This window comes from Thermobia domestica, chromosome 9 (assembly GCF_964235325.1).
Source record: "Thermobia domestica chromosome 9, izTheDome1.hap1.1, whole genome shotgun sequence".
Lineage (NCBI taxonomy): Eukaryota > Metazoa > Arthropoda > Insecta > Zygentoma > Lepismatidae > Thermobia > Thermobia domestica.
In genome coordinates, this window is record NC_137462.1 from 156,115,189 (window position 1) to 156,128,065 (window position 12,877).

At 36.3% G+C, this 12,877-nt stretch overlaps 1 protein-coding gene across 4 annotated transcripts in view; it reads right to left on the bottom strand.

Annotated features, from left to right (window-relative positions):
* LOC145695120 (cytochrome c oxidase assembly factor 6 homolog) overlaps nucleotides 1-12,877 on the bottom strand; it is a 250,445-nt gene that overhangs the window by 179,781 nt on the left and 57,787 nt on the right. For 2 of the 4 annotated variants that reach the window (XM_081772038.1, XM_081772041.1), the window contains exon 2: nucleotides 1,409-1,833. The exons of 1 other annotated variant lie outside the window; for it this stretch is intronic. The gene's annotated coding sequence lies outside the window, so the exon portion shown is untranslated. Of the gene's footprint in view, nucleotides 1-1,408; nucleotides 1,834-8,774; nucleotides 8,815-12,877 lie in introns of those variants that run through there. One more of the 4 variants, XM_081772039.1, reaches the window with a different exon arrangement.

The window sequence follows — 12,877 nt, forward strand, 5'->3', positions numbered from 1 at the left end:
AATCAATCCTGATACACATAAGCAGTACTCGTCAGGATATTTTCAGTCATCTTTAAGTTTTATGTCCCACGGTTATGCTGGCTAGGCTAAAGGAAACGGTGATGATGAGACATAAATGAAAAAGATGGAATGAATAAAGTGAGAGAAAACGGGAGAATCCCGTGGAAACCCACGCACGCGGTGTTTGTCCACCACAAAGCTCTTGCCGCGAGCTGGGATCGAACCAAGGACCCCATGCACCAGAGGTGAACGCTGTACCACTGAACCACCGCGGCTCTCCGTCTTCTTTGTGTTCCGTGTTCAAGACAGTGGTTGGATCGTGAACAATGTTCAGGATGGCTTCCCACACCGCTCTTGTACCCGCATGAGGTTTTGTTGCTGGTATGCTGGTCAAGCGTGGAATGATCTATCGAGTATTTCTCCGTTGAGACAAAACCATAACTGAGGATCATGACAGTGCTGAACTCAATGAAACATACGGCAAACTTGTCGGCAAGCATTCAGCGATGGTCATGTACCACAATGCACGCTCATAAATCGCTCAAAAGATAGTGCAAACTTTTCACGAATTCCAGTATGGAATCCTTCCTCACCCAATTGTGTTCTCCTGACGTCTCTCCAACCGACTACCACCGTTTTCGGCATCTCGTTCACTTCTTGGAAGGAAAGGATTTCCCTGATGACCGGATGGTGCGGTGCAATATCCGGTTAAGAACTTCTTAACATTGCAAACTTCTATCGTCATGGAATCCAATCGTTGGCTGAGTGATACCAAAAGTGTGTGGCTGAAGTCGGTGTCTATTTTAACTAACCAGGTATCGCAGTTTTCATTGTTTTAGCATTTGAAAATAATATACGTAAGTCAGGCACTTCAATAAGTCAGGTACTTCAATAACACTAATCCACAATTTCTACGGCTGGATAACGTATATTATTCCATAAATCATAAATTGTTACCTGTTATATTTAACTGAGAATATTTATGTTGCAATTTTTTAAACGATAAATTTCGCTATGGGAATGCCGGTATGGCACCGTAACAAATAGCTAACTCCTATAACTTACATTCCTTAAGTATACTTCTCTAATTGTGAACAACGGAAAGAGTTTAAGACTTGAACATTCTTTCTTAAATGCAATACATATATTTACTGCATATAGGTAACAAACATAGCTACCAGCTAAATACTAACATTCTAGAAAAAAGTAAAAATTCAGTGTGTGTCAAATTAAAAATTTATACATATTTCACATTTAAATCACCTTATTCTTCTTTAAAAAATCAACCATTAACTTCGATAATAATATAATTTTCTATAATCACTGGCACTTTGGAATCACTAAATACTAAATTCTAAATAATTATTCTAAGTATACATGCTGACACTATTATTAAAAAGCCACTTACCTCAAAGTACGTTTCTTGTATGTCTTGATAATGTGATTACCACCACGTGCTCACATATACAAAATTGCAAAGCTGGGAAGTGAAGATTATTTCGCGGCTAAAGAAATCACAACACTAACACATTCGCGACAGGATCAGTTTGACAAAGGGGTACAACATAGTTCACAATGTTCTTATCACGTGATCTCTTTAACTTAAAAAAAAAAAAAAAACTTCAGTGCCTATGAAATGCTTTCCATTTCATCACTCCCACAAACAGGATATAGAGAACTTCCAAAAAGATTTTTCTTCTTGCTCTATCCAATCCGCGTTCCACGGGGCAGCCCTGATTTCTGACGCAATCCACTTAGAACCAATCTCTGTCCAGGATCTTGGGTCCTTGTGTTGACGTCCGGCCAGTTTAACAGATGTCTGTTTGACGGCAGCTGAGTAAAACGGAAGTAAAGAAGAAAAATTGGTCATTTACAGGTGACAAGCGACTACGCACGTACATTGCCACACCAAAACATGCATGTCCTGGCAACATTTCCAATTCCATTCACCCACAGTCACAACATTTTAAACATTTTGACATGTCTAAGATTGCCTTCTGCGTAATCTCTTATGGCCCGCGCTCAAAGGGCATGAGCATACATTCACAACAACTTATTTCTTCCTGGTACTTTTATTACCTAGTCAATAAGCTGTCGCAACAACTGTTGTTCAATTTGAATACCACTATTACTATTTACGATTTCTTTATTATATGTTAATTTCAAATTACTATTATTATTTACTTGTATGTAAATGAAATATTGTATATAAACCGTACTTCTTATTTTAAGATGGAACTGAAAAAAAAAAAACAAATTGAAGTACTCTTAATTTAGTTTTAAAATGTTAATAATTGAAAAATTCAAACTTTTAATTGTAACAACTGAGTGTTCTAGTATCTCAAAATTTCAATCTTCCTCTCATAAGTTCTACATTAAACTAATTCTTTCAATATTTTTCTTTAAATCAATTCCAGTCCATAACTTGAAAAAAAAAAAAAGTTTGCTTTAAGCACATTTTAAATTTTAAATGCATTCTGCTGTGTCAAGTTTGAGATATGGAGGTTCATCAATGTCACGAATAATTAAATTGTTTGGAGGACACAAGTATATCGAAATACCAGTGCTATGGCATGATTATTAAACTTTTTCTTTTTTTAATCTCAGTTGGAATGTCTATTTTACATACCATTTACGTGCAAATATTTTGTCCCGATTCAAATGAACATTATTTGTCAATCCATGCTAAGTGATTGAGAAAAAAAAAAATTCGCAGCTCGACCTTTTCAAAAATATCTAATTCGTTCAGCAAAAAAAGAAAATTTGCAGCTCGACCTTTTCAAAAATATCTAATTTGTTCAGAAATGTTGAGTCAATATAAGAGTACTTCAAAACCACAATTAATTATTTTCTACAACATCCCAATGCGACGCAGCGGCTACCGCCATTTTGCGTTTTCTCAATTTCAGGCGTTTACGTTGTTTTCAATATCTCAGCATATGTTTGTCCGACAAAATTGAAAACTGCTGAGCGTCTCCAACTTGTGCAGAGCTAAAACTTCGATCTCTTAACATTTCTGCCTAAAACCACTTGAAAGGGGTGAAATCAGGACCTACAGTAGCGACATTTTTGGACATTGAAGACATGTTTGGGAACAGGAAACAACTGACATAGAGGTCTGAATTTGTGTGTGCGTGTAGTCCGGGGGCCATAAGAAGTTTATATACACAAATTTGCAGACCTGTAGATGCTACCAAAGGCCTGATAAACAATCGTAAAGTTGAGGAATTATGGCAATTCGGTATGTTTCACTGTCCTATATCTGCATTGGGCCTGGATAAAATGATATGAAACTTTGGGAATAATTAGCCCTTTAGTATACCATAACACACAAAAACAGCGAGTTTTATGTTTTTGAGCAGAGGGGTGTCAAAGTAATAAGGAATGACGTCATACTCGAGGAGGTGTTTTCTTCACATGTTCAACTAGAAATTCGTTGTTGTGAAGTAAAATAAAGTAGGATGAATGGTTAATTCAATCAAGACTCTCAAGTACGTTTCTTTCCACTAGCTGTGACTCATTGTTTTATTAGAGCTCCTCGTGGCTAAGCGGTTAGCGTACGCGCCTTTGGTTCGATTTCCGACGGAAGTTCATGTGGTTCGGATTCCACGTTAATCAATAGGTCCACGTCTCATATAGCCTCGCTGCTGAAAGGGACGCTAAACTGAAATCAACTCAACTTACTGTCTTATTACCCACAGCAGCACTGGTGAAGAATGCCGCTATCAGCAGAAGGTGAGAAAAGTAAAAATGTACACTTGACAAAAAAAAATCCGTAAGTACTCATTGCTCTTGCTGCTTGCTATATCAATGATATTCGATCCTGTTTATTCTTGTTTTAACTATCAACTCATGCAGGATACTGTTGTCCTTTCATTTGATTTACATTCTCCAGTTAGTATAGGACATCAGTCTCCTGTATGAGTTGATAGTTAAAACAAGAAGAAACAGGATTGAATATCATTGATATAGCAAGCAGCAAGAGCAATGAGTACTTACGGATTTTTTTATTTTATTTTATTTTATTTTTGTCAAGTATACATTTTGACTTTTCTCGCCTTCTGCTGATAGCGGCATTCCTCACCAGTGCTGCTGTGGGTGATTAAGACAGTGAGTCACAACTAGAGGAAAGAAACGAGCTTGGGAGCCTTGATTAAACTAACCATTCATCCTATTTTATTTTACTTAACGAATTTTTAGGTGAACATGTGAAGAAAACACCTCTTCGAGTATGACGTCATTCCTTAGTATTTTGACCCTCTTCTGCTCAAAAACACAAAACGTGCTGTTGCGTGTGTTATGGTATTCCCAAAAGTTTTTTTTTTTTTTTTTTTTTTTTTTTTTTTTAGCCGGGTCCAATGGAGATATAGGACAGTGAAACATGCCGAATTGCCATAATTCCTCAACTTTACGATTGTTTATCAGGCCTTTGGTAGAATTTACAGGTCTGCAAATTTTTGTGTATAAACTTATGACCCTGGACTACATGCACACTCAAATTCAGACCTCTACGTCAGTTGCTTCCTGTTCCCAAACATGTCTTCAACGTCGCTGCTGTAGGACCTGATTTCACCCCTTTCAAGTGGTTTTAGGCAAAAATGTTAAGAGATCAAAGTTTTAGCTCTGTACAAGTTGGAGACGCCCAGCAATCTTCATTTCAGTAGGACAAACTCATGCAGAGATATTGAATAATTCACAAATGCCTCAAATTGGAAAAAAGCAAAATGGCGGCAATCGCTTCGTCGCTACGGTATGTTGTAAAAATTCGATGATCGTAGTTTTGAAGTACCCTGATATAGGATAAACATTCATGAAAAAATTAGATTTTTTTGAGATGGTCGAGCGGCTCATGCCAGAATGGATTAACTCTTATAATAATTACAGATACGATATATTCAGTGACGTACGCAAGGGGAGTTTGGCGTTTTAATACCCTCCTTTGTGCAAGACACTATGGGAAAATAAACATTTACTATATATATATATATATATATATATATATATATATATATATATATATATATATATATATATATCGGGGCGGATCCCTATATATATATATATAGCCCCCCTTGACGCTCAGGTATATACTGGATAAAATGGGCTTCAATCCTGCTTTACATTGGATAAAGCGGCAAACTATGCTTTAGCCCCTCCCTTGATCTTATCCTGGATCCGCCACTGTATATATATATGATTAGCTTCATTGAATATTAAACGGCGCTACGAGCGACTTCAAGCAGGGTGGATTGATTTAAATCAGTCTGATTTAAATCACGATTTTCATCAAGATTTAAATCACTTGATTTTTTAAATAAAAATCGTTGATTTAAATTAGGGATGGCCAATTCCGGAATTTTTACTTTCCGGAATCCGGAAAGTAAAATCGGAAAATTCCGGAATTCGGAAAAATTCCGGATTTCGGAAAAATTCCGGAATTTAGGAAAATTCCAGATTTCAGAAAAATTCCGGAATTCCGAAAAATTCCGGAATTCGGAAAAATCCGGATTTCGGAAAAATTCCGGAATTCAAAAAAATTCCACATTTCGGAAAAAATCCGGAATTCAGAAAAATCCCGGAATTCAGAAAAAATTCCGGAATTCAGAAAAATTCCGGGTTTCGGAAAAATTCCGGAATTTAGAAAAATTCCGGAATTCGGAAAAAATCCGGATTTCGGAAAAATTCCGAAATTCATAAAAATTCCGGAATTCATAAAAATTCCGGAATTCGGAAAAATTATTTTTTTCTTTTTGTAATTCTAAGAATTTTGTTCAAATGCAAACGAACAAATTTCCTTTTTGTAATCCTAAGAATATATGATGCAACTTAAGCTGAAATTTACATCCTAAACTATACACTACTCAATCTTCCCATGGTTAATGAGATGTAGTCCAAAAGTACGATGCACTCATAATATTTAATTTTTGTTTTACTGTGATATTGTCCAGAGGTAATACATATATCACACTGAGATAAACAACTTGACAGAATGAAGATATCATATGTAGTTTTCCAGAAAATCGTGAGAAACGATTTTTTATGAAATTGAAATATGCGTCGCTTGTTGTCAGTGTGATGCAATTGATAACTTTTATGCTGGAATAGTCTTATTATTATTATTATTATTATTATTATTATTATTATTATTATTATTATTATTATTATTATTATTATTAATCGTTTATGTACTGTAAAAGAAAAATATGAACCGTTAAGTAGTAGATTTTATCTGTTGTTTTTTGATATCTTCTAACAGTAATAACAAACTGCTTGTAAATACGCCATGATTATCAAAGACAATGGCATATTAATGTAAGGACTACTCTGCAGACTAGCAATAAACAATAAACAATAACAGATAAACAATAGTTGCAAAAAAAAAAAAAAAAAGTAACTAACTATGGCATGTCAGAATGTTCGCGAGAATATAGGGACGCATTGAGACTAGCAAAGAGCGTGGTGTTATTATTACTCAAAGGGCCGTACGATGGAGCCATTAACGCTAATGTTAATGGCACTAATGAGCACTTACTTGCTCTAACGGTTAACCTCATTTTTGAGATGATTCTTAGAAGTGGGCGTGTTGGCATGCAGTTAGAAGACATATCCATTATTTAAAAAGCAAACGTTATCTGTGGAGTACTAACGATTTGCGTCACTATCGAACACTAACATAGCACTAGCGACGTTTAAAGTCGAAATTGGAGTCTGACATAAGTGGCTTGTCAACTTCACGGACATTATATTTTCCTTGAATGCGAGAATTTTGCGCCCGGGAAATTTGCGCCCTACCACAAAAATAGGAAAAAATGCGCTCGCAATATATTTGCACTGGGATGTTTGCGCCCTACCGCAAAAAAAGTGGAAAATGCGCCGACTATATATTTGCACTGGGATGTTAGCGCCCTACAATTCAACTTATTTTTGTATTGTGTAAAGTAACTTCCACTCACACTTGAACTAGGCTTGCCTCTCATCGTCTCAGTGAGTTACTCCATCCGTTATAATATTCCGAACAAATGAAAAAAATACAATTTTAGTTCACTAAAGGGCAATCCATACAAATACAATTTTTCATTATACTACAAAATTTACAATAAAAGTATAAATGACTTATATATAATTATTTATTAATATAATCAAAGAGTATAATTTAATCTACAAAAGGCTGTTTGGCTCTACCCAGATATCTCTGTTCACAATCCTTGCGAGTTGTTTGGCTTTTTAGGACACAAAATATAGAAAAGAAAATGTAAAGTGAATGTAAAATCAGTTCATTAATATTATCAAGAAAACTATGTACAGTGTGTTTACTTGCTGGAATTACACTTCAAACACACAATTGCGTTCAGTCGTTCTTTCAGAATAAATGTTCCGGGGGGCACAGAGTATTCCGGAGGGTGTCACTGCTGGTACTATTCTATTTATTATTATATTATATACGTATTATTTTGGTCTCCTCCGAGGGGGCACTTTGAGAGCTCTGGGGAGGCCAGTGTTCCCCCAAAATCATCTCTGGAAGAAGCAGTGATTGCGTTGATCCGTTGTGTTCTTTTGGCTTATATTGAAGTTTATTCTCCCCTTATATAGCCACAATGAAAATAAATCACAAATGGCATGGTTGTGGGGGAGGATTGTTTATGCTGTAATGTCAGCCCCTCCGAGGAAATGAGTAAGCTCCAATAGGTTATTTTATTTCGCAGGGCTCAAACTTCCCGGTGGAGGTACATTGCAGGCGCAATTTTCCCTGTTCTTGAGGTAGGGCGCAAATTTCCCAGACGCAAAATTCTCGACACCGTTCGAATGACCTCGGAAGACTATATCTTTTTCAATACTTTTTTATATTTTTTTACTCGAGATTTCTTCATAGCTTCTTCATAGCCATTGTCCTAACCAATCAATATGGGTATGTTGTCAGTAAAATATTTAGATTGATCGAGCCTCTGGTGTGTAACCACAGTATTTCATATCATCCCTCCATTAGAAATCTTGGCTAAACGAACCAATATATGTTGCCAATAAAATAGTTTAGAATGATTGAGCCCCTGGTAAATAACCACAGTATTTCGTGACAGACCCCCCTTCCTATTACCATATCCTAGCTACGTGCCTGACTCAGCTAATTCTCTACATTCTTTACCAAGCACACATTTTCTAAAGCGGAAAATGCTCTCTAAATACCTAAGTTCATTATTTTCAGCAGATGCACAAATTGGGTAACATTCTATCTACATGAATGTTATATATGTCGATTACTGTTTCTCGTTATCTATTAGCATATTTACTATATAATGATTAACGTTAAAACCGGAAATGGTTGACTTGTACCGCTTCCGGTTTGAATTTTACATTCATCAGGGAACTCGATTCTTAACTATTGACTCTGTACATCGTGGCCAAAATTGATGGTAATCCATCAGATAGTTCTTGAGACTGTTTGTTTCACTGACGGACAGAATGAATATATGGCTATAGAGTTTTGATAAACTAAATTCGTTAATGAGTGATGATGGAACAAATATAAGAAAGGGAACCAAGAGTAGGCCTACCACCGGAAAAATTTTCGAACACAAAATTAGTCATCGAAAACCCACATGTCCTGGGTTAGAATGCCATAGATGAAAACTCTACCACTGAGTCATCAATCACCCGCTTATTAGTTTTATTATTATATTAATATAAATTAATGAATGCCTGTTTATGTTAATTATTGAACAATTACATTGTATACTTCGTAAAGTCAAAAATTATAAATTTGTATTTACTGTACATACAGTGAGCGCAGAAAGTGTTCGTACACCTATGCTCTTGAAACGAGAATGCCTGCGAAAAAGAAACAGAAAATTTAAGAAGTGTAATAACACACACAATATGAATAATGAAAACTAAGCTTTATGAATATATCAATAAAGAACCACGAAGACAAGTTTAATGGTCAGAAAGTAAATAAATTCCGTAGAAAGTGTATAGAGTAGACGCAAAAAGAGATCGTACACCTGACGTACGAATACGAAACAAAGATACCACAACTGGGGTTCACTAGTATTCACCTGATTATACACCTCTGTATAGCATGACGAATAACAGAATGAGTTTAGTTGTGAATAGGAGTGAAAAAACTGCACGGTGGGATGTCAAAATGGGAAGCAACCGAACAGAAACAAATGAGGAGACAAGAAAAGTAATTATTAAATTGCATCAGAAAGGTAAATCTTTGAGAAAGATAGCAAACCTTGCAGACAGACCTCGTTCAACAGTACAAACAATAATTGCGATGTATAATGTTTCTATCACTGTGCGAAAAAAAAAAAAGAAAAAAAAGTGGAAGACCAAGAGTGTTGAGTGAACAAGATAAACATTACATTATTAGGGAAAGAAAAAAGGTTCCGAAAAGTAGTGCTGTGCAATTGGCAACGGATCTGGAAACACGCGGTGTTAAAGTATCAGCCAGTACAGTGCGGAATATATGCAGGGTATCATGGTCGGATAGCCAGGAAAATGTTATGGGTGAACAAGACAAATCGTATAAAGAGACTAAAGTTTGAAAAAGAGTATAAAGATAAGGGATCAGGCTTCTTTCTGGAATAGGGTCATATTTTCGGACGAAAGTAAATTTAATCTTATCGAATCCAATGGGAGGCGTATGGTATGACGCAAGGTAAATACAGACACGAATCCTCAAAATCTCGTCCCTAAAGTAAAACACGGAGGAGGGTCCGTGCTCGTCTGGGGTGGTATGAGTGCCTCAAGAGTGGGTCGTCTCCACTTTATCGATGGAGTGATGATCCACAAAGTGTGTATTAACAAATTAAAGGAAAATCTCCATACTAGTGCGCAGAAAACAATTTATTGTTCAGCAAGGCAACAACTCCAAACATACAGCAGCAGAAAATACTCGATTGTGGCTACTCTATAATACCTTGAAACAGCTTCGCACACCTCCCCAATCCCCAGACATGAACCCCATAGAACATCTATGGTCTGTTCTGGAGACAAGAATCAGAAGGCACAGCTTCTCTACTAAAGAAGGCCTGAGAAAAGCTATTCAAGAAGAATGGGACATAATCAGTCCCGAAGCTACTAACTAACTAACTAACTCTATGGCCTATGGAACCCGGAGGTTCAATGCCGCGTTCACAAAAGCTCTCCACTGACTTCTATAGTCCCGAAGCTACAGAACTACGAACTACTACAGGTGAAATCAATGCCACGAAGACTACAGACAATCATTAACGCACAGGGTAATCCCACAAAATATTAAATAACGTAATATACTTTATAAGCATTATTCAATCATAAGTGTACGGTCACTTTTTTGCGTTTACAAAAAAAGAATTCTCTCTTTTCTTCTGAACAAAACAGTGATTGTCTTTGTTTGGCCTTTCTCTTGTATATAGAAATAAAATGTATGAATGTGTAGTCTTAATTCTGGTTATATATATATTTTGCACCTCCCGTTCTCATGCTAGCTGTTTTCAATATAAAGTATGCATGGTGTACGAGCACTTTCTGCGCTCACTGTAGGTATGTTGACAATAAGCGAATGTTATTAGAATATTTGTTGAGATTTCTTTTCCTTCACTGCCTTTCGCCTGGTTAAAAAGTACGTAGTTTGCAGTGCTTTGGAGCAGCTGCAGGTGGGAACGCGATAATGTTTGAGACCTACCGGCGACTTTTTTGTGAGTGAAAATAAGACCTTCCTCATAAAGCAGTAAATAACTGCAGTAGCAATTGTCTACGTAAGTGATAAAGACATATCCAACTACAAGAAACTAATACAGTACATATATTCATTATTGTGTTTCTCTTTTAACAGCTACTAGCTAGGATAGCCAATTCCAGAATTTTTACTTTCCGGAATCCGGAAAGTAAAATCGGAAAATTTCCGAATTTTTTCTAAATTCCGGATTTTTTCCGAATGTCGGAATTTATCTGAATTCCGGAATTTTCCCGAATTCCGGAATTTTTCCGAATTCCGGAACTTTTCTGAAATCCGGATTTTTACCGAATTCCGGATTTTTTCCGAATGACGGAATTTATCTGAATTCCGGAATTTTTCCGAATTCCGGAATTTTTCCGAATTCCGGATTTTTTCTGAATTCCGGAATTTTTCCGAATTCCGGATTTTTCTGAATTCCGGAATTTTTCCGAAATCCGGAATTTTTCCGAATTCCGGAATTTTTCTGAATTCCGGAATTTTTGTGAATTCCGGAATTTTTCCGAATTCCGGATTTTTCTGATTTCCGGAATTTTTCCGAATTCCGAATTTTTTCCGAAATCCGGAATTTTTCCGAATTCCGGAAAGTAAATTTTCCGATTCCGGAAAACAAAATTTCCGGAATCCGGATTCCGGAAAATTTTGGCCAACCCTAATTTAAATCCAATTCCGAAATGAATTAATTTAAAGTGAAAGTAGGTAAAATCCCGTTTCTCTTCTGTTATTTCGATTATGGAAGATAATAATCATAATACAATGAGACTCAAATGTATGTAAGCACAGTATGAACACGAGTATCACGTAGGGAACGATCAGGGAAAATCTCGTTTGAACGGGTAACGGGTGAACCCTGCTTTCTTCTCTTTGTAACACAGGGTTTTAAAATTTCTATTCCAACGGGGAAATCACCATTTACATTTAAGATGAAAACTCTTTTATGTCCACGTTTATTTGTTTGTTTCCAGATAATAGGGGCGTATTTAGAGGGGTCCGATCCCCTCTGCGAAACAAGAAAAAATTAATTTTAAAATTTTGGGCGAAATTTATGTACTAAATACATAGAAGTTCCTCGGGATCGTAATACGACAAGTTTTGGATACGTTAAAATATCGAATAATATTTTTGATAAAGTGGATACTTGACCCCATTGCAGAACATGTCGCGATCTGCGATGTGATCGCAGAAAATTTGCCGCGCCTGTGCAGGAAAAATTGTCAGAGGAAATAAAACAGCCAACAGAAAAGTATAAAAACATGCCTGCTATGTATAGATGTCGTAAATGCACGGACAACTCGCATTTGAACTGTTTTTCACGTCACATAAAGCTTATTTTTAACAATCACAAGTGCTTCTCCTGCTGGAACTGATCATCTCGATTTTTTTTTTATTTTGGAATTCCTGCAGAAAATTTTTGACTTAAAAAAGCTCATCGCATAAAGAAAGAAAATTCTGCCGTCGGCTAATATATAGGATCAGAAAACGATATTCACGAAGAAATTAAATATCGACTAAAAGCAGGGAATTCGTGTTATTATTCAGTTCAAAATCTCTTATTGTCGCGAATTCTGTCGAGAAATTTGAAGCTTTAAAATATATAAAATGATAATTATGCCTGTTGTGCTGAATGGTTGTGAAACATGGTCGCTTACGCTGAGGGAAGAACGCAGACTGAAAGTATTTGAGAATAAAATCCTGAAACGAATATTCGGAACGGAATAAAGGAACGGAAATGAGGAATGGCGAAAACTTCATGATGATGAACTGCATAATTTATATCGTTCACCAACATTGTTAGGATCATCAAATCTTGGAAGCTCAGGTGGGCAGGACATGTAACGAGAATGGAAGGAAGTAGAAACGCTTTCAAAGTTTTAACTGGAAGTCCAATCGGAAAACGACCATTAGGAAGATTTAGGCGCAGATGGGAGGACAATATTAAGATGGATCTCGCAGAAATAAGAATACAAAATAGAAACTGGATTCAGTTGACTAAGGATAAAAGTCAGGAAGCTCTTGTGAACATGGCATTGAACCCCCGGGTTCCATAGGTCATAGAGTTAGTTAGTTATTTTAGGCGAAATTTATGTAGTAAGATTTGAAGCTTTCCTGGCGGCGTATATTATAAAGTTCTTCTCGGGAAATCAGCCAGGTGAAAACTGG